This window comes from Tupaia chinensis, unplaced genomic scaffold (genome assembly GCF_000334495.1).
Source record: "Tupaia chinensis unplaced genomic scaffold, TupChi_1.0 Scaffold000541_1, whole genome shotgun sequence".
Lineage (NCBI taxonomy): Eukaryota > Metazoa > Chordata > Mammalia > Scandentia > Tupaiidae > Tupaia > Tupaia belangeri.
Window position 1 is genome coordinate 1,452,800 of NW_006160054.1, and position 26,253 is coordinate 1,479,052.

General features: G+C 38.3%; 1 long non-coding RNA gene and 1 other non-coding gene across 2 annotated transcripts in view; both read left to right on the plus strand.

Annotated features, from left to right (window-relative positions):
• Positions 1-26,253, plus strand: part of LOC102491219 (uncharacterized) — a 185,113-nt gene that overhangs the window by 55,865 nt on the left and 102,995 nt on the right. The window lies entirely within an intron of this gene.
• LOC114009473 (small nucleolar RNA SNORA1) lies at positions 10,589-10,720 on the plus strand. The gene has a single exon (XR_003550882.1). It is a non-coding gene; the product is annotated as a small nucleolar RNA SNORA1 (small nucleolar RNA).

The following is a 26,253-nucleotide window of genomic DNA, read 5'->3' on the forward strand; positions in this document are numbered from 1 at the left end:
AATTCAGCCTGAAAATGCAATTTGGATTAATTTTTGTTCTTCTCTGATACTCAGCTCGAAAGGTTCATAGGGAATATTATTTCAGCTACAAATACTACACTTTTATTGTTTGTGAGTTGCTGCATCAGTGATTTCTTGGCCCATGTTTGAATAAAAATTGTCTAGGAGAATAGAAAGAGGATGTTAGTATTGTGACCATTTGAGGAGAAAAGATTGGGCATTATTTAGTTTTCATTCAGGTTGTTCAGTGTTTAAAGGGGACGCTCTAGATGCTCTGTCAAAGTCTTGAGATGCCAATCTGTCTTGAAGATGAAAGGGCAAAAGGCTTCTTTCGTGTGAGGCAAACACACTGTTATTGGTCATAGGTGTGGCTTGGGAGATGTGATGGACCACCACGGGATGTAAAGTTCCTTTAAACCACCTTTGGGGGTTAGATGTAGCCATTTCCATGCTTTATTTTATTTTTAAAAGATAAAAGCCCAATTTTTAAAAATATCAGTGAAAATACAAAATAGATCAAAGCATTACTAAGCAGAGTCTCAGAAATTCAGGAAGAATGTTTTCCAATGATCTGTGTCCTCATTTCTTGAACAACTGAGAGTGTGCGCGTCCATTTCTAAACTAATTTTCTCATTTGCTTACAAGCCCTATGCATAGCAAAGTTGTTCTGAGGTCTTACTGTAGACCTGTTGTTAGGCAATGAAGGAAGACATTCCAGCCATGTTCACTCCAGTTTTATGAAATAGCCCCTCCTGTGATGTGAGGGAGAGAATTCTGAGGCCACAACCTCCCACTTCCTCTTTGAGATCAACTACCATTTGTTTTGTAATTCAAAACAAATAGAATGGAGAGGGTAAATCAATTGCATCCAAAGGCCAGTATGTTAATATAAAATGCAGAGAACACTGCCTGCTGAGGATGAGACAGAGCAGTGGGGCCCAACCTGGGAGGAGCACCTCTGTCAACACACAGCAGCAGCTCAGTAATTGCTACAGGCCTCCTAACTGAAAGGTCCTTCCAAACAAAGCTCTGGACTTTCCAGTCTTTTAGTCACTAAGAGAAGGTAGACAGACGAGATGTGTGTGAGGTCTGTCCTTTCGCAAATGTCCATCAGTAATTTCAAATGTTTTTAAATGCTTCGTCGGTCAAATATAATACCAGATTGAACTTGCTCTTCTGGAGTTCTTTGGAGGGTCCTCTGAACGACTCTTATTATTTATTTATTTTTATTCACGTGGTTGCAAAGTTACAGGGCCGTGCATAGTTTGTAGTGTCTGGCAGTATCTTTTCCATTCATACAGGCTGTCATTGTGAAGGAATAGAAAAGTGGGTTGGGGAGTAGGCTTGAGTACAGTAGTATTCCTGGAATCTTGGATTGAGATTCTGGGAATCTAAGATATCTAGATAGAAATAGGCATAAGCATGAGGTATAGATTATATATTAACAGAATCAGTTGTTCTTATGATCATCATCCTTGGCAATGACAGCCTATGAGAAAGATATTTTCAAATAATATAAACTTCATATAAAAATACACATCTCGGGACCAGCAGTTGGCATAATGGCTATGTTGCTGGACTCCCATGTAGTCAACCATGGTTCGAATCCCGGACCCAGTGGCTTAAACTCATGCTGGGCGTGTGTGAGTGCATGCCCATGATCCTGAGAGGAGAATGGAGGAGAAGGGATTGTGGTGTGGCCATCCCCCCAGGGAGTGAATTCTCACTTTCTCTCTTTCTGGTGAGCAGAAGTGCCCTATAGTAAAACCTCTCCAAAAAAAAAAAAATCTTTAACTGAAAAAGAGGTAGATATGTTCAGAAATACTGCTATACTGCTACAAGGGGGTAGACAGCTATAACTTAAACTGTGCAATTGAAACTACACTTCCAGAACAATATAGGTTAATAGACTTCTGAAAATGTACAAGGGGAATGAATCTCATTTATAGCATGGTTTCTATGAGAATAAATTCCAAGTACTGAACTATTTATATTCAAGGGAACATTTAAAATATAGCCCTTTCATAAACTGGAGACTGCCTGCCTGTGGTCTTCTCTCCTGAAGAACAAGATTTGGCTACAAGAAGCATTTTCACCATTCTTGGAGCTGAGTATAGTTCCTGAGCCAAGATACTTGTGAAGGAAAGGAAAAACACAAGCCCGAGGGTGGCAGGGTGTCACCTGGGCACCTTACAAGCACAGAACTGGAAGGGACCTGGAAACAAGGTGTATTTTTTTCCCCTGACCTTCAGCTAAGAAACCTCTCTGTTCCTTTTAGGGGATACTTGATCAGACTTTGGAAGAATGACCCCACACAGACCTAGCAGGGACCCTTGGACAGCTGACCGAGTTTCACAGGCAATTCATCCAGCCTCTCCTCCTACTGCTGAGGCATGATTTTCCTCCTGAACTGCCAGTTTCTGGAGGCTGAGGAAAGTTCTCAGTTTCTGCATGTGCCTGTCGTCCCTAAAAATGTGTCAGTCTTGGATAACACATTTCCCTAATTCTAACTTGTACATAGTAGCTTTTTTTAAAGTGAGGGGACTTCAAAAAGTCTGTGAAAAAATGGAATTACAGCACAAATTTATTTTAGCACCAAGAGAAATCGAGAAATCCCTGAATAATATACATTTTCCATGAATTTTTGAATTAGATATATGTAGACGTGAAGATAAGTTTACATGTCCTTGTATTTCTCTTTGCTCTCTAAGTCTAGAACATATTCTATATTTTTAGCATCATCTTAAAAATTTTAAGGGGCTGGCAGGTGGCATGGTGGTTAAGGAGCTGGACTTTCATGTGGTCAACTGTAGTTTGAGTCCTGGATCTGGCGGCTTGAAAAATCGAGCTGGTTACAGGGAACAGGAGATGGTGTCATGATTACATTGTTGGATTCCCACAATTCACTGCAGTTCAAGTTCCAGCCTGCTGGCTTGAAGGTCACACTGGGTTTGTGTGCATGTGTGCCCCAAATCCAGAGAAGAGCATGGAGGAGAAGGGATTGTGACAATGACCTTCTCTCCAGGGGGTGATTTCTCACTTTCTCTCTGGCAAGCACATGCATCATATAGGAAAAATCTCTCAAAAAAAGAAAAAAAAAATCAAACCAGTACATGGGCATGCATGCCCAAAACTCCAAGAACAGAATAGAGGGACCAGCAATTACTGTAATGGCTATGGAGCTGGACTCCCATGTAGTCGACTGAGGTTCGAGTTCTGGACCCAGTGGCTTAAACTCACACTGGGCACATGTGTGTGCGTGTCCAAGATCCCAAGAGGAGAATGGAGGAGAAGGGAGTACAGTGTGGTTATGCCCCCTGAGGGGTGATTTCTTGCTTTCTGTCTATCTTTCTGGTGAATGTATGCACCCTATAGCAAAAACCTCTCCAAAAAAAAAAAAGAAGAAAAGAATAGAGAAGAATGGATTAAAGTGTGATCATTCTCCCAGAAAGGGGGTTGATTTCTCACTTTTCCTCTCTGTCTCTTTTGGGTGGACACACATGACTGATGACAAAAAGTTTTGAAAAAAAGTTTTTAATATGTTTCTTCCAAATATGAGTGAATTAAGTACCAAAAAAAAAAAACAACAAAACAAAACACCCACTTGCGATGGTGCACAGATAGCACTAGTGGTTGGGAGATGGGTAGCTGAATAGGAGGCATGGGTTTGGTTCCTGGGTGAACCTGAACATGTTGGGCATAGTCGTATAATCCTTGAGAGAGAGGAGGCTGTGATAAGAGGATCCTTAGCACAGTGAGACCCTGTCGAAGGTGCCTTTGTTTCCTTCTCTCATTTTTTCTTTCCTCTCTCTCACATTAAAATAAAAAATACTGGTATCATATAATTTGTTATGATAAATATACTAAAAGAATCATAATTTAAATATCTGCTTATGGAGCCTGTAGGCTCCAACACACTAAGGCGAGCCATTTAAGACCGAGGTGTTTACGTGACTCCGGGCTTGAACTGTCTTATGGTTTCTGACTTACCTCAAAGCCCTGTTCTAGTTTATTACTGATTTGCAACTCTTCCACGTTCTGGCACTAGCAGAAGTGGGACCAATCATTACCAGCCAGCTTAATCAGCGAAGTATAAAGTCCACTTTCAGACATGTATGTTTTAACTAATCCCCATGTTTAATAAGAAATCATATTCCGCCCTCCACCCCCATTCGCTTTCAAAATTGTTTTCTATGTAAAACATTTAAGGGACACAAAAATGGAAAAATATCTGTTGATAATAAGTGTATGATCCTAACTTTAGCTGGACTAATATGCAGTATATTCATGCTATTTTACATGCTGTAATATACTGTGATAGAATGCATTTTATATATAGGAGATACTATATATATGATATGTATACATATAGATAACATAAATGGAAGATATATATGTAGAAGATATATAAGATATGTGTGTGTATATACATATATAGATATATATACACACACAAAGTCATACTCAATGTGGAAACTAAAAAAAAATTACTTTTAAATTCAGTTCTTTAGTTTTTAATATGTTTCTTCCAAATATGAGTGTATTAAGTAAGCAATCATCTTATAGTACAAAAAAAAAAAAAAAAACCGCCCACTTGTGATGGTGCACAGATAGCACTAGTGGTTGGGAGATGGGTAGCTGAATAGGAGGCATGGGTTTGGTTCCTGGGTGAACCTGAACATGTTGGGCATAGTCGTATAATCCTTGAGAGAGAGGAGGCTGTGATAAGAGAATCCTTAGCACAGTGAGACCCTGTCGAAGGTGCCTTTGTTTCCTTCTCTCATTTTTTCTTTCCTCTCTCTCACATTAAAATAAAAAATACTGGTATCATATAATTTGTTATGATAAATATACTAAAAGAATCATAATTTAAATATCTGCTTATGGAGCCTGTAGGCTCCAACACACTAAGGCGAGCCATTTAAGACCGAGGTGTTTACGTGACTCCGGGCTTGAACTGTCTTATGGTTTCTGACTTACCTCAAAGCCCTGTTCTAGTTTATTACTGATTTGCAACTCTTCCACGTTCTGGCACTAGCAGAAGTGGGACCAATCATTACCAGCCAGCTTAATCAGCGAAGTATAAAGTCCACTTTCAGACATGTATGTTTTAACTAATCCCCATGTTTAATAAGAAATCATATTCCGCCCTCCACCCCCATTCGCTTTCAAAATTGTTTTCTATGTAAAACATTTAAGGGACACAAAAATGGAAAAATATCTGTTGATAATAAGTGTATGATCCTAACTTTAGCTGGACTAATATGCAGTATATTCATGCTATTTTACATGCTGTAATATACTGTGATAGAATGCATTTTATATATAGGAGATACTATATATATGATATGTATACATATAGATAACATAAATGGAAGATATATATGTAGAAGATATATAAGATATGTGTGTGTATATACATATATAGATATATATACACACACAAAGTCATACTCAATGTGGAAACTAAAAAAAAATTACTTTTAAATTCAGTTCTTTTCCTCCTTACATCCAATCCAAATTTATTTCTCCTATGAGGCTATATTTTCTATCTGCTCATTGGGAAACTGAAAAGAATTTTTTTAAAGATTTTGCTTTGTAGCTATGGAGAGGGAAGAGGAATTCATCAGCTTTGTTTGCGTCTGTTACTTTTCTAACCTTGACCTGTCTGCCCACTCACCTCCTCATTTAAAATGACGCTGCCTCCTCCCAAGAACACTTGCTCCAAGGATGTGCTCTCTCTTAGGAGCACCAGAAACGACTTCCCCTTGAGTCTCCAAGTTAGTAAGCTCATATATGGAGGACTACAAAAAGAATTATTCTGGGTAAAACTGTACTTCATAGGAGGGCTTTGCAGGTATTTTAAGGCAAGTAGACTTTAATCTCTTCTCTTTAAAAACAATTGAGCAAAATCCTTACTTTAATTTTTACCTAAAAATTTAAGCAGAAAAATGAACCTGAATGAATGCTGTGGTAGGAAGAACCAATGCCTCCTCAAAAGATGTCCATATCTGAATGGCCGGAACCTGTAAATACATATGTTACCTCGTGTTGGAAAATGAAATTAAGGACTTGCAATGTAGAGAGTGGGCCAGCAGGTGGCATGATGGCTAAGGTGGTGGATTCCCACATGGCTGATCAGGGTCCGAGTCCTTGTACATGGCAGTTTGCTTTCTCTTTTTCTCTGTTTCTCTATCTTGTGAGCACATGTGTCCTATAGCAAATTAAGTAATAATAAATACATCTATTTTTTTAAAGTATGGAGAATACGTTGGATTATTGAGGTAGATTATCGAGTGTAATCACAAGGGTCATCATAATGAAGGAGAGAGTCAGAAGATTCAATATCCGAGTCAGGCACTTGAACTGCTGATTTTGAAGATGAGGGAAGGAGCTACAAACCGAAGGAATGCATACATCCTCCAGAAATGGAAAAAAGATAGAGGTTCTCCCCCTGGATCCTCCAGAAAAAGTAACCCTGTTGACACCTTGACTTTAGCCCACTGAGAGCTGCATCTGACTGTAAACACCTAGATGTGTATATAAACTAATATGTGTTATTTAAAGCTATTGTTCTTTGTAGTTCGTTGCAATAGAAAACTTATATTGAGGGATAAAGGAGTTTTGGATTCTTGAGCAAAGAATATGATTATAATGTAACTAGTTTAGTTAATTCTTCAAACCCCACAGAATATAACATTACAAATGTATAATATATGTACCTGTATTAAATATAAAGGCATACAAATGAATGCATTTGAGTCTAGACATATAGATGTATAGGACAGATATTATAATTTTAGGGAAAAAAAGCTTTAAGATATATTAAGGTAATTACCTCTCTTAATTTTAGAATCCTTTCCTAGTCAAAACACATTAAACAAGAAGCATATTTATATGCACTATATAACTGAAAGCTCTGTCTCTTGATACAGGTTTGTATCAGGTATTTGTTTAGTCATGCAGTAAGCCTGCTGTTAAAATTTGTCAACCACTACCCAAAGACATGGAATTTGAGTAAGATTTCAAAAGTAATAATTCATGTATTTTCATAGTCTAAAAGTCACTTAACATAAAAGTTAAGCTCTGTAGGTAAAACTTAGCTCTGTAATGTCTTTTCTTCTTTTTCTTCCTAAGTTAATTTCTTTCATGAGTGAGGAGAGAGGGGTGGGGAGAGCCAGCTAGCCTTCCCTGGAACATGGGTATGTGCTTGCCTGGTGTGCTCAAAGATACCTGCTTAACTAGAATTTATTTCATGTAGGTAACACCCCGAATTTGACCTGACATACACATGATATTCCTTTGTGAGGTTGGCTTTCACAATCGCACTTGATTTTCGTATGTCGATCAGGGGAATTCTTGCTATAGGAGTGAGGAGGTATGACCAATCCCAGTGACTGAAACAGAGAACATTCATGTATCCAGGAAAGACTGAATTTTTTTTTTTTAATTTCTATGAATTTTTTAGGAGATACTAAATTTTGGCCTTTTTTTTTTTTTTTCTTTTTGAGAGGATTTTGTGTGTGTGTTGCCAGAAAGACAAAGAGAGAGATAGAAAGTGAGAAATCACCCACCCAGGGGGGATGGCCACATTGCAATCCCTTCTCCTCCATTCTCCTTTCGGCATCTTGGGCGCGTGCTCATGCACATGCACACACACACACACACACACACACACACCTGACATGAGTTTAAGTCACTGGGTCTGGGACTCGAACTGTAGTCAACTACATGGGAGATCAGCAACATAGCCTTTATGCCAACTGCTGGTCCCAAATGAGGGTACCTTGGACTAGGGAGGAAGGTAAGATAGATATGACCAACACAGCCTAGATGGGTAAGAAGTGAATAGATCTGAAAAAGGTTTATGAGATAAAAGCAGCCATATAGGCCAGTAGACTTGATATGGGTGAAAGATGGGAGAATATCATTTCAAGAATGATTTAAAAAAAAATTTTTTTTTGAGAGAGGTTTTTGCCATAGGGCATATGCACTTGTTGGAGACAAAGACAGTGAGAGGAAAAATGAAAAATCTCCACAATTTCTTCTCCATTCTCCTCCTGGGATCTTGGGCATGCATGTACACGTGACCAGTGTGATTTCCAAGCCATCGGGTCCAGGACTTGAACTGCAGTCAACCATGTGAGAGTCCAGCTATGTAACCACTACACCATCTAGTGGTCCTCAAGGAAGATTCTTTAGGACTGTAGCTTTGTACAGCTGAATGCATATTGCTTTTTCTAACTGAGAAGAGAAATGTTTTCCTGTTAAGTAGCACATCTTTTAGATTCACTTTTCCTGTAACTTTTCTTTATTTTCTTACTCTGCTCAAAAGTTTCTGTCCTTCCAGAGTCTCCCTAATCACAGTAACCTAGGAGGAAATTATCCACACCAGGTTAATAGATATGAATGTGTGAGTGACTGATTCACCATCAACAGCTGTTAGGGTAATACACAGTTTGTAAAATGAGACCAGAAATTTGGGGATTTGGGGCACTCATTCTATTCTCTTACATTTGTACAGACAACTTTTCTAGTGTATTTCATCTTTCTCTCTGTACTCTTCTAAAAACTACCATTCTTTCATGTACATGTAATTTAACGTAATAAATGATATTGGGTTACATATTAATCCAGTTCTGCTATAGCAAAGTAGAATATATGGTCAGCTTCTGTGCTTTGTTGCTGCAGTTCTGGAACTTTTGCATTACTTGCCTATGTCTTCTCTTAAGTTTTAGAACTTTGACTGGGAATGGAGAAGGCCGAAGGCTAGAGAGTTATTCTGAAGTTATGCAGTGTGCTAGTTATGCAGGTTGCTAGTGGCAATCCCAGAGGAAAGCTGTGTTCCAGAGTTTTCATTCAGTATGTTCCAGAAGAACTGCCATTTATGCATAGTCTTCATAAACAGTGATGAGGCAGCTAAGTGGTGCTTAAGATAACTTAGCCAGAAGACAGCATCCTCAATATTTGTAATCACAGATGTTAGAGAATTCACTTAGTATTTGATTCAACTTTAGGTAGGTGAATGTATATTCATGTAGTTTCAAACTGTTGTAAGTAAAAGAAAGCAATCATTTAAACATTTAAATATAGGCTTTCATTCAATGAATTCAGATTTATTATGCCAAGCCTACATTCTGCGTCGATTTCTTTAATCATTTTGATGTGAATTTGAACAAGGCCAGCTATAACATTCTTCATGAGCTATGTTAGAGACTGACAGCTTCTCTTTTTTTGGGGAAAAGGATAGATGATAAATATTTTAGACTTCCAGAGGAGCTTGATGGTCTCTGTCACAATTACTCAACCCTTCTGTTGTAACTAAAGAGCAGGCATAGACAATATATAAAAGGATGTGTGTGACCGTGTTTCCATAAAATCTTGCGAAAATAGGTTGTGGGCCAGATTTGTCCCACAGACCATAGTTTGCCAAACCTTGGTCTATGTTTTAAAAGAATCTTAAATAGAGGCTTAAATGAAAGAAACAAAGCGTCGAGTAATTCAGAGTGTCAGATCACAATCTCTCTTAGGCTTAGGGTTTTTTATTTGTGCTGCTGAATTAGTAGAAAGTTCTGTATTCATTAATTATATTATTTGGGAAAAACTGAAGGATAATTAATACTTTTAAGCAGGTAAGGCTATTATCTATTTTTTTGTAAATTGACAAAATTGTATGTATGGTGTATAACATGATATTTCAATGTATATAAAAATTGAGAAATGACTAGATCTAGCTGATTGATATATCTATTACCTTGCCATTATCATTTTTATGTTGAAAATATTTAACATTCATTCTGTTAGCATTTTTCAAAAATACAGTATGTTATTAACTCTAATCACTGTATTGTGTAGTAGATCTCTTGAACTTATACCTCCTATCTCACTAAAATTTTGAAAGCTTTGACTAAGATCTTAACTTCCACGACCAACTACCCAGCCTCTATTAATCACCATTCTACTCTATATTTCTTCAAGATCAACATTTTTAGATTCCATATATGAACACGACTATATAATATTTGACATTCTGTGTTGTTCTCTCACTTGAAACGTCCTTCAGTTTTATTCATATTGTTAAAAATAATGGAATTTCCTTTTCTTCTTTTTTGTTTCTTTCATGACATAAAGAAGAGATGGAGACAGACAGAAATACAGGCACTCCAAACTGGGTCTCTATGCCATGATCCAACTCCACTCTCAGTTGACTCTAGATCATGGACACATGTACCTGTTCCAGGTGTGCTCAGGGAGGTAATGGGATATGAACCAAGAACCCTCCCCATGTGGGTTCAGTTCTAACACTGCTGGCCCACATCCTAGCTCCAGAGTTTTATTTTTTAAAGAGAGACATAAGATCCATGTTCATGTGTGTCTGTGTGTTTGTATCATATTTTCTTTATCCACTCATTGATGAGCACCTAACTCTATTCCATATCTTGGCCATTGTGAATAATGCTGGGGCCATGAGAGTTCCAATATCTCTTCTACATGTTCACTTCATTTCCTTTGCATATGTACCTCATACTGAGGCTGCTGGGATCAAATGGTGGCACTATGCTTACTTTTTAAAGATAACTACATACTAAGCCTCACTCTAGTTTCGACTGGACACTGTCGATCACTGTCCAAAATTGTTAATGTGGCTAAATTGAGACACAGGCTATGCTTCCATCACAGTAAACGTATTATAGTGGTGACAATGAGACCTGTAACATTTTGCTAATAAGTTCATAAGTCAAAGGACCTGAAGTCAATTATTTAATGAAATTGGATCCCAATGATCCCGGGTGGACAGTCTTTGAAGTTACCAATATGTCATAGTTCTAATGGAGAAAAACGAAGACACAAAATTCAGGTAGGGCTGACAGGACAACTATGAATTAAGTACCAGTTCTTTTAAAAAGGACTATCTTGACTTGGGCCTTGGAGGAATGAAGATGGTGGTGTCCTTGGTGAGCAGTGGAAGGAATCAGAAATTCGGATATTCTGGGACCAGCAGTTAGCGTAATGGCTATGTCACTGGACTCCCATGTAGTTGACCGTGGTTCGAGTCACGGACCCAGTGGCTTAAAACTCATGCCAGGCATGTGTGTGTGTGTGCCCAAGATCCTGAGAAGAAAATGGAGGAAAAGGGATTGCAGAGTGACCATCTCCCCATGGAGGAAAAGGGATTGCAGAGTGACCATCTCCCCTGGGAGGTGATTTCTCACTTTCTGTCTTTCTCTGTCCCTCTGGCGAGTGCACGTGTCCTATAGCCAAAACCTCCCCCCCCCAAAAAAAAAAGAAATTTGGATATTCCTTAAATAAGAATTTATTGACTGTTAAATAATTTTGCTTATATACTTATATACATTTAAAAAAAAACCCTGGGGGGAAAAAGATAGCTACATAGTGTTTTCCATAATTGTTGTACTAATTTACCTTATTGCCAACTATAAGATATACAGTTTATAAGTGTTTTCTCTTATTCTGTAAATTGTTTCTTTGATTGTTTGCTGTGCAGAAGCTTTTTAATCCCATTTATCTGTTTTTTGATTTTGTTACCTTTGTTTTTGGGGTCATACCTTAAAAAAAAAATCATTGTCCAGACCAATGTTATAGACCTTACTTCCTAAGTTTTACTTTAGTAGTTTTACAGTTTTAGATCTCCTTCAAGTCTTCAGTATATTTTGAGTTGGTTTTGGTATATATTCTGAGCTACAGGTCTAAATTAATTTTTCTGCTTGTGAATATAGTTGTCTTGACTCCATTTGTTGAAGAAACTGTTCTTTTTTCCTTGGCATCCTTTATTTTATTTATTTATGTATTTATTTTTTAATAAGATTTCCCTCCCCCCCCCTTAGGACAAGTAGGCTTGTGAGAGAGAGAGAGAGAGAGAGATATCAATCAATCCCCAGGGGGGACAGCTATGCTGCAATCCTTTCTCCTCCATTCTCCTCCCAGAGTCTTGGGCACGTACACACACATGCCTGGCATGATTTTCAAGCTACTGGGTCTGGGGCTCGAACTGTAGTCTGCCATGTAGGAGTCCAATGACATAACTGTCAACCATGACACCTTTATTAAAAATCAGTGGCTATAATTGTATGTAGTTGTTGGCTATTTATTCTGTTTCATTGGCCTGTTTGTTTCTATGAGAGTACCATGACATTTTGGTTACTAGAGCTTTAAAGTTTTTTTTTTTTGGCAAAGGCCTTTTTAAAAAAGAGTACATTTTGGGAACCAGTAGTTAGCGTAATGGCTATGTCGCTGGACTCCCACGTAGTCGACCACAGTTCGAATCCTGGACCCAGTGGCTTAAAACTCACGCCAGGCGCGTGTGCGTGCGTGCCCAAGATCCTGAGAGGAGAATGGAGGAGAAGGGATTGCGGCGTGACCATCACCCCTGGGGGGGGATTTCTCGTCTTCTGTCTCTATGTCTCTCCCTGTCTGTCTGGTGAGCGCACGTGCCCTATAGCAAAAAATCCTCTCAAAAAAAAATTAGTTTACTATAATTTTTCAGATTTTCAATAATGATTGCTATATAAAGGACATCAAATTCCGTAGGCCATCATTGCCAGAGTTGAGTTTTTAAAATCATCCCCAATTTTTGTTTCTTTGTATGTTTGTTTGTTATTCATGGCAGAACACAAGGGATATGCACAAGAATGACAAGAAAGGGAGAGCAAGGGAAGTAACGTACATAGGGTTCAGTCACAAAATCCCCTCCTTCGGCCCTATCAAAATATTAGGCACATGTGCACAGCTCCAACCAGACCCAGGACCTGAACTGTGGTAGCCTTGTGGCTTCCAGCTTCTCAGTCTAGCATATTACTGGCTGCACCAGAGGGTGAGCCAGTATTTTTTAACACCCCTAAAAAAAAAAAAAAATGTAACCACAGGGCTGGGAGGTGGCCCGGTAGTTAAGGTGCTGAACTCCCATACGGTCTACTGTGGTTCAAGTCCTTGGACCAGGTGGCTTGCTTTATCACTTTCCCTTTCTCTTGCTGGTCAAATTAAATAATAATAACAACAACAACATCAAGTGGAATTAAATACTTCATTTTAAAAATGTAACCATAGAAAACTTACAGCAAATAAACAAATCTCAACTATTTCTAGATTTGTGCCATCACTAATGGAGATATTATTTAAACATTATCTACTTCTCAAACATCAGAAAGTTTCTTTGTTTTATGATTGACAAGAGCCATAGACCTTGGTGGATCATGTTTTATGGCAGATAATTAGCCTGTTACAAAAACAGGGAGAGGGTGGAGAGAAGAACAAAAATTATTTTTATTAGCATTTTAAATCTTTTTCAGTATGTTCACTGTCGAATCCAAAATAAACATTTCAACTTTCATTTTTCATCTTTAGACCTTGGTGGCACAACATTGATCATTTTATGTCATCATTTTTCCACAGTATCTGTTCAAGAGAGATTTAGTTCAGGAATGTGCTGTGCTAACAGAGTTCATAGAAATAGTGAATGGAGTGAAACCCTCCACACCATGCTTCCCATCTGTGGAGTCTCTATGAAAGGAGTGTGACTGGTTTGGAAGGCCAACAGGACACGAGGTGCTTAGCCATTGTACAAAGGGGGAAAGTCATTAAATCGGAGAATGAATTGATGCTACTAAAATGTAGTTGGCATATTTTAGAATAAAAAAAAATTCTTTCACAAACATTAAATCCTGGCCAGCATGGTGAAGTGCATAAATCCTATCTCCTTTGCACTAGGCTATCATAAATTTTGACCTTATTTTCTTTTCTCTCATTTTATCATTTCAGATATAATTGTATGTATTTATGGGGTACAATATGGTTTTCCAAAGCATGCATGCAGTGTGCAATGATAAAACCAAGAATATTATTCATCATCTTCAACCAACATTCTATTATGTGATAAATTTTCAACTTTCTTTTTATTTTCATTTCTTTTATACACTCAATCACTATACATTGCTACAGCTTGTAAAGTGAATTTCCCCAACATGAATACACTTCAAACCAGTCCAGTTGAAGATATTATATACGTTATTATCAGATAATCATCTATTTTTGTGTCCCATAAATGTCTTGACTCTATTTTTCTCCTTGATTTCTTTCCTCACCCTCTCCATTCCTGGAAAACCCTTCAATTTTCATTCTATTAGGTTTTTTTTTTCCTTTTTCTGAGAAAAATCTATCTAGATGTATAAATACATAGATATATCTCAGAAAAATATATCTAGAAACACACACACATGTGCGTGCACACACACACACACCTATATATCTATTATATAGTTGTTTGTTCAGCTCATTTTCTCATCTTTAAATTGGACTGATAATTTTTCTTATAAACTTGAGTTCCTTTTATATTCTGGTTATCAGTTCCTTATCTAATATAGTTTGCAAATATATTCTCCCATTTTGAGGGTAATCTCTTCACTTTAACTACTGTTTCTTTTGCTGTGTAGAATTTTTTTTTTTGAGAGATTTTTGCTATAGGGTGCGTGCGCTCACCAGAAAGACTGAGACAGAGAGACAGAAAGCAAGAAATCATCCCCCAGTGATGGGGGATGGCCACACCGCAATCCCTTCTCCTTCATTCTACTCTCAGGATCTTGGGCATGCACACGCACCAGGCATGATTTTAAGCCACCAGGTCCAGGACTTAAACCACAGTTGACTACATGGGAGTCCAGAGACATAGCCATCATGCCAGCTGCTGGTCCCACTGTGGAGAATCTTTTTAATGTTATGTAATACCACTTGTCTATTTTGGGGATTATTACCTGTGCTTTGGGGGTCTTATTTAAAAAAGTCTTTTGCCAACTGATATCTCCAAGAGTTTTCCCTGTGTTTACAACCAGTAGTTTTAGTTTTAAGTTTTAATTTTAGATCTTTGATTCATTTTGAATTGTTTTGCTAATGGTGAGAGATAGAGATCCATTTTCATCTGTCTGCAGGTAGCTATCCAGTTCCACCACTATTTACCAAAGAGATTTTTGTTTTCCCTATTTTATCAACTTATGCCCTTTGTCAAAAATCAGTTGGTCGCATGCTTGGGGGGTTCATTTCTGGATTCCCTATTGTGTTCCTTTGGTCTACATGCCTGTTTTATGCCATTACTATGCTGTTTTGATTATAGCAGCTTTGTAACATATTTTGGGGTCAGGGAGTGAGAAGCCTTCTGCATTTTGTTTGCATACTATTGCTTTTGCAATGTTATGATTCCAGACATATTTTTTTCCTAATTATGTGAAGAATGTCTCTAGTAATTTGTGATTGCATTAAACTTATAAAACAATTAGGATAGCATTGACCTTTTGATTATATTAATTCCAATCTAGAAACATGAAATGTCTTTCCATTATTTGTATCATTTTCAATTTCTTTTTTGATTTTTTCATAGTTTTCCTGTGGAGGTCTTTGACTTTTTTTGTTAGGCTCATTCCTAGGTATCTTATATTTTCTGTAGTTATTGTACACAGAATTCTTTTCTTCAGTTCTACCTCAGTCTGTTCATTGTTGATGTGTAAAAATGTTATTGATTCTTTAATGCTGATTTTGTATATTGTCACTCTACAGTGTTTATCACTTCCTGAAGTTTTGTGTGGATTTTTTGGGTTTTCTATGTATATAATCATGTCATCTGGAAATAGAAATAATTTCACTTCTTTTCCTATTTGTATGCCTTTTACTTTATTCCTTGGTTGTATTGACTAGGATTATTATTACCTGTGCTTTAGGGGTATTATTTAAGAAGTCTTTGTCTAGTCTGATGACTCTCAGAGTTTCCTCAGTGTTTTTCAGCAGTAGTTTTATAGTTTGAAGTCTTAGGTTTAGAGCTTAGTTTCACTTAGTGTTGATTTTTGTTAATGGTGAGAGATAGGGGTCCAGATTCATCTTTCTACAGATGGATACCCAATTTTTACAGCACCACTTGCTAAAGAAGTTTTCTTTTCTCCACTGGATTGACTGGTACCATTCATGAAAGATCAGTTGGCTGCATGTTTGGGAGTTTATTTCTGGGGTTTCTATTTTGTTATATAGGTCCACATATCTGTTTTTGTGCCAATACCTTGTGGTTTTGATTACCACAGCTTTGTAATATATTTTGGAATCAAGGAGTGAGATGCCTCCTACTCCACTCTTCTTGGGGAGGACTGCTTTGGCAATGTGGGGTCTCTTATGATTCCAGATAAATTTTATGGTTGTCTTTTCTAGATCTATGAAGAATGTCTCTGGTAATTTGATTGGGATTGCATTAAATGTGTAGATTAATTTGGGTAGAATTGTCATTTTGATTATATTCTTCCAATCCAGGAACATGGGCTGTCCTCCCACTTTTTTGTGTCACTTTCAATTTCTTTTTTTAGATTTTCATAATTTTCCTTGTAGAGGTCTATTGAATTCTTTTTTTTTAGAATTATTTTATTTAACTTTATTTATTTATCTTCTTTTGTATTTTAGTTTGACCAGAGAGGGACAGAATGAGAGAGAGAAAGAGATAGGGAAAGTGAGAAAACAAGTCGCCAGGCCTGGGATTCAAACCATGGTCGGCCATGTGGGAGTTCAGCACCTTAACCACCACGCCACCTGCCAACCCCAAGGTCTTTGAATTCTTTGGTTAGATTTTTTCCTAGGTATCTTATACTTTCTGGAGTTATGATAAGTGGGATTACTTTCTTCAGTTCTTCCTCAGTCTGCTTGTTGTTCATACATAGAAATGCTGTAGGTTTTTGTATACTGATTTTGTATCCTGCCACTTTATTGTATATTTATTACTTCTAGGAGTTTTTTCGTCAATATCGTTGGGTCTTTTATCTATACAATTGTGTCCTCTGCAAATAAGAGATAATTTCACTCACTTATTTTTTCCCTATTTGAATGCCTTTTATTTTATTCTCTTGTCTAATTACATTGGCTAGGACTTCTAGTACTATATTGAAAAGGAGTGGAGAAAGTGGACAGCCTTGTCTTGTACCAGTTGTCAGTGGAAAAACTTTCAACTTTTTTTTTTTTTTTTGAGAGGTTTATGCTATAGGGCATGTGAGCTCGCCAGACAGACAGAGACATAGAGACAGAAAGCGAGAAATCACCCCCCGGGGGGATGGTCACACTGCAATCCCTTCTCCTCCATTCTCCTCTTGGGATCTTGGGCACACATGCACATGCGCCCGGCGTGAGTTCTAAGCCACCAGGTCCAAGACGCGAACCGCGGTCAACTACGTGGGAGTCCAGCGACATAGCCATTACGCTAACTGCTGGTTCCCGAAAAACTTTCAACTTTTCAGTGCTGAAGAGTATTTTATGGTATAGGCCTTCTATGCCCTTGTCACATTCTTCATCTTCTGGAATACCAAAAGCAAAACAAACTATACACATTCACAAGCCATATATAAACCAAACCTTATTCATTAATGCATATTCACATACTCATTCATACTGTTTCAGAAATGTATATGAGTAACTGTTATTTTTCAATTGCATGCTAGTTCAAAAAACAAAAAGTGTAGACAAAAGGTTACTGACACTTGCACATTTAGATAAGTAGCCTCAGGGAGGCTCCGGTCTATGCACACAGCGGAGTGATATGTGTGATTAACCTGGTGTCTAATGTTTACCTGGAACCTGTTAAACGTCTTTTGGTTTGTTGGTGGGTGTATGTCAGAGACGGAGCAGTCCTGGCCCAACCTAAACTGTGCCCTTGCAGTTCTTTTGTCTAGTTCAGCCAAAGTTGAGTGCTATGCTCTGTGCTCTTATGCTTTTATAGGGATTTCAGGGATCTCTCTGTTGAAAGATGCAGTTCTGTTTTCGGTTCCCTCCACCCCCCACTTCTCTCTGCATGAGCTGCTTTTTGATCATTCGGTGTGTCATAGGGTTCTGCTCACTGAAGTGGATATTTCTTTTCTTTGTCCTACCTGTGCTCACACACATGCTGCTGTTAGTGATTACAGAAGAAAGCAATATCGTCACTGGCTGGAATGTGTCCTTTCTTTCTGGTGATTGTTAGGACAAGCATTATTATTTTTGTTCTTGCTTGGGTTGAATGATTTATGAGCAAAATATTTAATTTTTGGAGCACTTGACACTTTTGACCTCTCATCTATCAACCCTCTGGAATTACTTTGCTTAGTAGACTGAAATACTGCTTAATTTCTCTGCAGGTATTTTCAGTGTTCCCTTGTCACAGGAAATGCTGACCTGGTTTACCCATGAGAGTTACCAGAGGAAAGCAGATGGTTTTCAGAGACATGCACGGCTAGGACAAGGCCAAGGAAGTCTATGAACAATAGTGTCCCTGTTCAAGTGCATTTTTACCACTGTAGTTTTACAAGATAACTTTTATAATATTTTTGTACATTTTACAGTTGTAAAGAAATGGTGCCTAATGGAAGCTTTGTTAAAAATTCTAAAATTATATTATCTTCCTTAGAAGAAAATGAATTTTTTTAAAAATGCAAATATGGGCCAACAAGTGACACGGTGGTTAATGTGCTGGATCCCACCTGAATAACTTTGCAGTTCAAGTCCTGGACCCAGCTGCTTGAAAATCACATGGGGTGAATGTGAGTGTGTGCCTAAAATTTGGAGACGAAAATGGAGAAGGGACTGTGGCATGGCCATCCCCCTGGAGGGTAATTTCTCAAGTTACCTTTCTCTCTGTGCCCTATGACAAAAACATTAAAAAAATTTTCTTTTAGTTTGCTATGGTCATGACTAATGACCACAAATAAAGACAGTTTTAATACAATAATAGTATTAAATTGTCCTATTATTTTGGTTGGTTAGTAAAAATCATTTCAAAACTTCTTTTACAGTGGAGAAACAAAACAAACAAAGAACATCAACACTTTGTCTGGGACCAGCAGATGACATAATGGTTACATTGCTGGACTCTCACATGGCCAACCATGGTTCAAGTCTCCAGTGTGGTGGCTTGAAATTCATACCAGGCACGTGTACATGTGTGCCCAAAATCCTGAGAGGAGAAGGCATTGCAGCATGTCTATCCCCCTGGAAGGTGATTTTTCACTTTCTGTCTCTCTAGCAAGTACACACGCCCTATAGTAAAAATCTCGCTCTTAAAAAAAAAAAAATTGTTTTAACACTGTAGAATAGATTGCTCTGTTCTACAGCATTGATGGAAAAATGCCAGGTAAACTTTTGGCAATCTAAGTTTAAAGAGTGGACTTGTTTAATGAATCAGCTTTTATCAACACTTAAGAAATCTTGGTAATCTAGCATGCATTTAACAAGATAAAACCTTTAGTATTGACATTTGTTCTTTTAACTGTAAACTTAAGGGCCAGTTAGTCTGTGATTGGACATCAGGACATGTATTTATTGCCTTTGTTTGTAATAGTGTCGGGACTGTGTCTGTGGCCTTGAGGCCTAGCTCAGAAAGCAGATATGACATACTCCAAGAGTGCATTCTTACGAGCAGATGCTGGAGGGAACGCAGCTGTCCTCTTCCTACTCATGCACTACATGTCTGGCTGTGCTATTGGGCCCGTCGGTAGATGTGGTTCCTGGTTTTCAGAAATAGGTGCTGAATTAATCCTCTTGTCTTAACCAAAACTCTTGGGATATGGTTCAAAGAACAAAATTCAGAGCTGATTAAACCTGAAAGTTTTCTAATATAAGAGAGTGAAAACTGAAAACTGATGCCAGGCCATCAAGGAAAGATGACTTCTTTCTCTTACAGAATTTATAGCTATTCCTTGTATAAGGCGTAGCCAGATGATATTGTGTTCTTTTCACCTCCTTGCATACTCCTAATGACAGAAAATCTCTTTTCTGTGAGGATACTTAAGTCCCATGTTTCAAGTTTGAACCCGTAGAACTCCAGAAGTCACTCCAGTTCTCGAGCCTACTCATTGCTGGATATGCTATACTCCATTTCTCAAGGAAGTCATTGCTCTAAGATTCTTGAGAGGATGCATTTATTCATTCAAAATATATCTGCTGTAGCCCTACTATGTACCAGGCATTCTCCTGTGCATTTAGAATACAAAAATAAACATAGTCTGCTTTTATTCTAGAACAACTAGTCACAGTGTTCCTTGCACTCAGGACTTAGGATCCTTTTTCTAGTTGAGATTTCTAAGACAAATGATAATCTATCATTAAAAAATAGCTTCCCTACAGGGTTTTCTCATACATTCCTTTCATATTTTAGTCCACCATCTCTCTGTTTTCATGTTTGTTGGTTTGTTTGTTTTAGAGAGGGGTCTGGATGTGTTGTAATCCTCATGCTTCAGCCTCCTGAATAGCTAGGACTATAGGTGTGTGTCAACATGCCCAGCTTTGGGGTGATCTGGGAATTCAGTCCAGGGCTTCCCATGACCTCGGCCTGCCAAGTAGCAATGTTTGCCAGCATGTATTACCACAGCTAAGTCATCTGTTATCTCTTAATATTCATTTTTTGAAAGAAAATCCACCCAATTCTATTTATCCTTTTTTAAATGCCAGAGGGTGAATGCACATTCATGACAGAGAGAGAGAGAGAGAGAGAGAGAGAGAGAGAGAGGGAGAGGGAGAGGGAGAGAGGAAACACTCCTCAATGAGGCCTGGCCATGCCCCAATTATTTTTTCTCCAATTCTCTATCCTTTCAGGATCCTGGATACATATATGCATACACCCAGTATGTTCTTCCAAGTCAGTGCAGCCAGGACTCAAACCCCTGTTATCCATATGGAATCCAGCTTCCTTGGCACAGTGCTTAACTGCTGTGCCATTGAGCCAACCCCAATTTTATTTTTCCTATTTGTAAGATAGGAAGACTTATTAGTTCATGACTCATATAAAAATGACGCTTAAACTGGCAATGTTTTTTTTTTTTTGAGAGGTTTTCGCTATAGACCACATGCGCACACCAGAGAGAGAGAGACAGAGAGACAGAAAGCGAAAAATCACCCCCCAGGGGGGATGGTCATGCCACAATCCCTTCTCCTCCATTCTCCTCTTGAGATCTTGGGCACGCACGCACACGCGCCCGGCGTTTTAAGCCACCAGGTCTGGGATTCGAACTGTGGTCAACCACGTGGGAGTCCAGCAACATAGCCATTATGCTAACTGCTGGTCCCAAACTGGCAATGTTTTTAAGGTATGTACTGTGACTCAATACATGAGGAATGAGATTCAAGATCTTCCTGTATTTCTAGCAAACCCCTGGGTAAAATCCTGCTGTTGCTGATCCCTGGACCACTCTGAGTAGCATAACTCTGCAAAAATAAATATGGATGTGTGTCAGTCCTCTCTGTGGCTCAATTAAGGAACTCTGTATTGGTAACATTGTTCTTCATAGTTCACATATGACTTTCCAAACAAGTAATGGTTATTTATAATGTGCCCACCACAGCAGGGCCTATACAAATCTTTTAAGAATTACGGTCCGGTATCACATCATTCTCACTTTTTGATATAACAATGAGATCATATACTGTAATAGTTAAGAGTTTGGGATTTAGAATCAGAAAATAACTTATCATCCATATAATATTGTGACAGTCACTTAATCTCCTTAATCTCTCTAACCCTGTTACTTCCTTTGTGAGGTGAGGATAACTAACCTTACTGGACACAGATTTATTACAGAGATCAAATACAGTGCACACAAGGTGCTCACATAATTTCTGGCACATATTAGATTCTCAATAAATACCTGCTCTCCTACTATTATAATGTACAAGGGCTGTAAAGGATTTTAAAAATGAGGAAGCTCTTATTCTACACTCAGAGAAAGAGATATTTGGGCATGGAGTTAAGAGGCATTTCTTAAAAATTAATTTAGCATGGAAAGATTGGTGAGTATCGATAAGAAAAAGCAAAGTATAATTGGATGCAGAAGAAAAAGTGATTGGTTTCACTTTGGGATCATGCAGAGTTCAAGGTAGCTCAGGGCATCACATGGTACCAGGCAAGCAAGAGCAAATGTCTCTACCAAGTGCCCTCATGACTAAGACCCTTACCAGATTCAGCTCCTTGACCATGGACCTCCAAAATGGTGAGCTAAATTAACTTTTATTCTGTCAATTACCCAGACTTATATTACATATTAATAATATTCCATTATTAACCTAACAGAAAATGAATTAAAGCAATCCATATATGTTTTAATTATTTAATGTTGTTTTAAGAGGTATAACATTATTTGCGAGAATTTAGAAGCTGTTTGCTTTGCTTTACCATTGGGATTATGTGTTTTCTCACTCAGCAACTAGAGGTTTACTTGAATAGGCTCTGTCCTGTCTGTCTGGCTTATTATCTTTGAAGAGTTCAAGGACTCTAAGAATAGCTGGAGCCAGCAGGTAACATAGTGGTTAAGGCTCTGGACTTGCATTTGGTGAACCATGGTTTGAGTCCCAGAGCTGGTGGCTTGAAATTCACAGCAGGCATGTGTGCCCAAAATCCCAAGAGGAGAATGGAGGAGAAGGGGTTGCAGTGTGGTCATCCCCCGAAGGGTGATATCTCACTTTCTGTCTCTCCTGCAAGTGCATGCACCCTATATATATATATATAAAAAACCTCAAATAATAATAATAAGATGCATGGCTGGTCAGCTGCTTCTCTACCCACCTCCTGCCATACATTGACATCAATGCATATACATCTTCTTTCCCTGCCTCTCTTTCTTTTCCCCTGTCCTTCCACATCTCTCCCATCATTTTACTCCACACTTGTCTCCCCACCTCTTAGTCAAAGGGTACACAAATTTGATTCAAAGACTTTAAAGATGTTTCTAGCTCTACCATTCAAAATCTGAACAATATTGGAAGAGCAGTTTATACTCTGTGGATTCATGGCAGTCAGGTAAAATAATTTTCTGTTATTTGCTTGAAAATACTCTTCTCAGTAGAATATTTTTGTGGTTTTAGTTATTTTATTTCCAATATTCATATTTTTTCCTTTACAGAATGTTGTTATGCTCTAGAAAAATTGGCAAATAAAGATTCTAGGTTATTCCAGTTTTATATAGGAAAGTTCAGTTTTGGAGAATTTATTATTGAAACCTTTGTCTTGAAACTGAAGACAAGTTACTTCTTATCTGTGCCGTACTGACATCTTGTCTAGAGATATATGTTGATTTCTCTTTGCCAGAGATAGGTAAGAGGCACAGCTTTGAACTCAATGAAGCAAGAAATTGAAGGTTTCCTACCCTTCTCATCATTGTTAGCCATTTTCTACTTTAGAAGAAAATGATGAAGCAAATGATGAGAAGGGTATAAGAGTTAAAAGCTATGATATCAGCTGTATTTTAACATGGCATTCTGGTATGCCGAATAATGGCTTCCAAATATATCCACATCTGGAAACCTGGATAAGCTAGAAATATGTTTTCCTGGGACCAGCAGTTGGTGTAATGGCTATGTCGCTGGACTCCCATGTAGTCGACTGCGGTTCGCGTCCCGGACCCGGTGGCTTAAAACTCATGCTGACGCGTGTCCGTGCATGCCCAAGATCCCGATAGGAGAATGGAGGAGAAGGCATTGTGGTGTGACCAACCCCCCTGGGGGGTGATTTCTCGCTTTCTATCTCTCTGTCTCTCTCTGTGTGTCTGGCAAGCGCACACACCCTATAGCAAAAACCTCTAAAAAATAAGAAAAAAAGAAATATGTTTTCCATATTGAGATAAAACTATTCTAATAAAGTTAGATACCTTAAGAGAAGAAAAAATATAAGATTAGCAGAATTATAGATCTCAAGATATTTATTAAGATTTAATGACTACTATTAGTTTCTTACTGCTACTATAACAACTTATCACAACATTAGCAGCTTAACCCACATTTTATTTAAAAAAAATTTTTTTTGAGGGCATGTGCATTCGCCAGAGAGAAAGAGACAGAGACAGAAAACAACAAATCACCTCCTGGGGGAGATGGCCCACCCCACAATGCCTTCTCTACTCTCTTGTTGAGATCTGAGGCACACTTGCACACACACCTCGTGTGAGGTCTAAGCCACCAGGTTAGGGACTCCAACCGCAGTCAACTATGTGGGAGTTCAGTGACATTACCATTATGCCATCTGCTGGTTCCTTAACCCACATTTTATTGTCTTAGGTTTCTTTGGGGACGTAATTCCAACATGGATCTCATTGAGTTAAAATCAAGGTACAGGACTGCATTTCTTTCTTGAAGGCTTTAGGGCAGAATCTTATTCTCTTTCCACCTTCTAGAGACTTCCAGCATGCTTCCACTGGTGGTTCCTTCTTCCATTTCAAAGCCAACAACATTGCATCCCTCTAACCCTTACTTTGTTTCCACACGTCTCTCATATATCCTCCCCTTTTGACTTTCTTAATCAATCTGCAGATCTCTTTTGCCACATAAAATACATATTCATTAATTCCATCAATTTAGGTCATGGAGACCACTGGTGAGGAAGCACAATTCTGCCAACCACAGAGCAAATCTTTTTCTAGGTAAAGCCAAAGAGATAAAAGTCTCAGTCACAGAAATGTCTGTGTCTTTTCTAATATAATTCATATTCAGGGCATGTTTCTAACAATCACATCGTCTTTATTGCTCACCTTAAGTTTTTGGTCAACTAAAATTGCAAGATTGTTTATGGCTAACTCCTAAACAGACAGTATTTTTTTAGATAATTTTCCTTTTGAAAGAAACTCCATCTTTAGAAATCAAATTCAAGGGAACCAGCAGTTAGCGTAATGGCTATGTCGCTGGACTCCCACGTAGTCGACCGCGGTTCGTGTCCCGGACCCGGTGGCTTAAAACTCACGCCGGGCGCGTGTGCGTGCGTGCCCAAGATCCCGAGAGGAGAATGGAGGAGAAGGGATTGCGGCGTGACCATCCCCCCTGGGGGGTGATTTCTCGCTTTCTGTCTCTATGTCTCTCTCTGTCTGTCTGGCGAGCGCACGCGCCCTACAGTGAAAATCTCTCAAAAAAAAAAAAAAAAAAAAAAAAAAAAGAAATCAAATTCAAGGGGCTGGCAATGGCATAGCGGTTAAAGTTGCTGGATCCCACATGGGATTGAGTCATAGACTAGGTGGCTTGAAAAACATGCCAGGTGCATGTGCATGGATGCCCAAAATTCAAAAGGAAAAATGGAAAAGAAGGGATTGTGGCATGATCATGTGCCATAGGGCATTCTCTCTCTCTCTCTTTTTCTCTCTCCCTCTCTCTTTCTCCAATGAGTGCACATTCAATTTTTTTAAGAAAGAAATTAAAGTTCAAATTATGATTGATAATTCTGTCCAGCTGATAGCCAATGAGGCATCAGAATTTGTACTCATACTCAAAAGATCCACCTCTCAATCTGGATAATACTGCAAAAAATATTTACCTGTGGTTCTTAGAAATACATTTTAATGAAAGATAATTTATTAGAAAAAAGTTTTCTCAGCTCTTCTCATGGTTTACAATAAATCTAAGTAAAATCATGTTGCCTTTAATGTTTACCAACTTTGCTGCTTTTTCAGCTCTATGGACAGTTCTTTGATTTCCTCTTTTTACCTCCAACTTTGAATTTTCTTTCAAAATCCTAAGGGCTCAATTCTTGCAGACTGCAAAGGAGTCTTTGTTACCAGGCTGATCATTGGGGAGATGAGGCGCTCATTTCTGTGTGGTGCTCCAGCTTTCACGCTGGACTTTACTCCAGGACAAAGGAAGCAGATGTAGGTCAAAGAAATCAGGCAGGCAAAAGAGTGTGCTTGGAAGCAGGGTAGGTTAGATTTCAGCAATGACAACCAGCTCTGTTAATGTAAATAGTAGAATTTAGCTTTCATTGACCTTTTTAAGTTTAATGAAAAACAGTCACCGAGAGAAAAACCTGAAGTGAGGCCAGGATGGAGAATAGGCTTAGACATTAATATGTACCACTGCATGAGTAAGAACCTGGAATTAACAGTGGAGGCAAAACATTGGCTCTCTCCAAATCTTCCTTAGGCAATTTTCTTTAAAAAAACAAGTACACTAGGGGAGAGAAGAAAACATACAGCAACATGTATGTTTGTAAGCTATGACCAGGGCTCCAGAAGAGAACAGAAGGATAAAGATGTTGAAAAGGCTCTCTTTTGTTCAAAGATCTGTGTGGATTTTCTTCCAATTGCAGTTTCTTGAATGCAGGCAGATTAGGCTGTCAGGATATCACAAATACAGGCAGCACAGATCCCTTCTAGATGTTTTACATTTTCATCTACTTTGCATTATTTTTCTTTAGTAAACTATTCAACCACATTTAACCGAGGCTATGCATTACATGTTTTCATTGTATAGGGTTGCCAATCGTTCCAATTCACCCAGCACTTA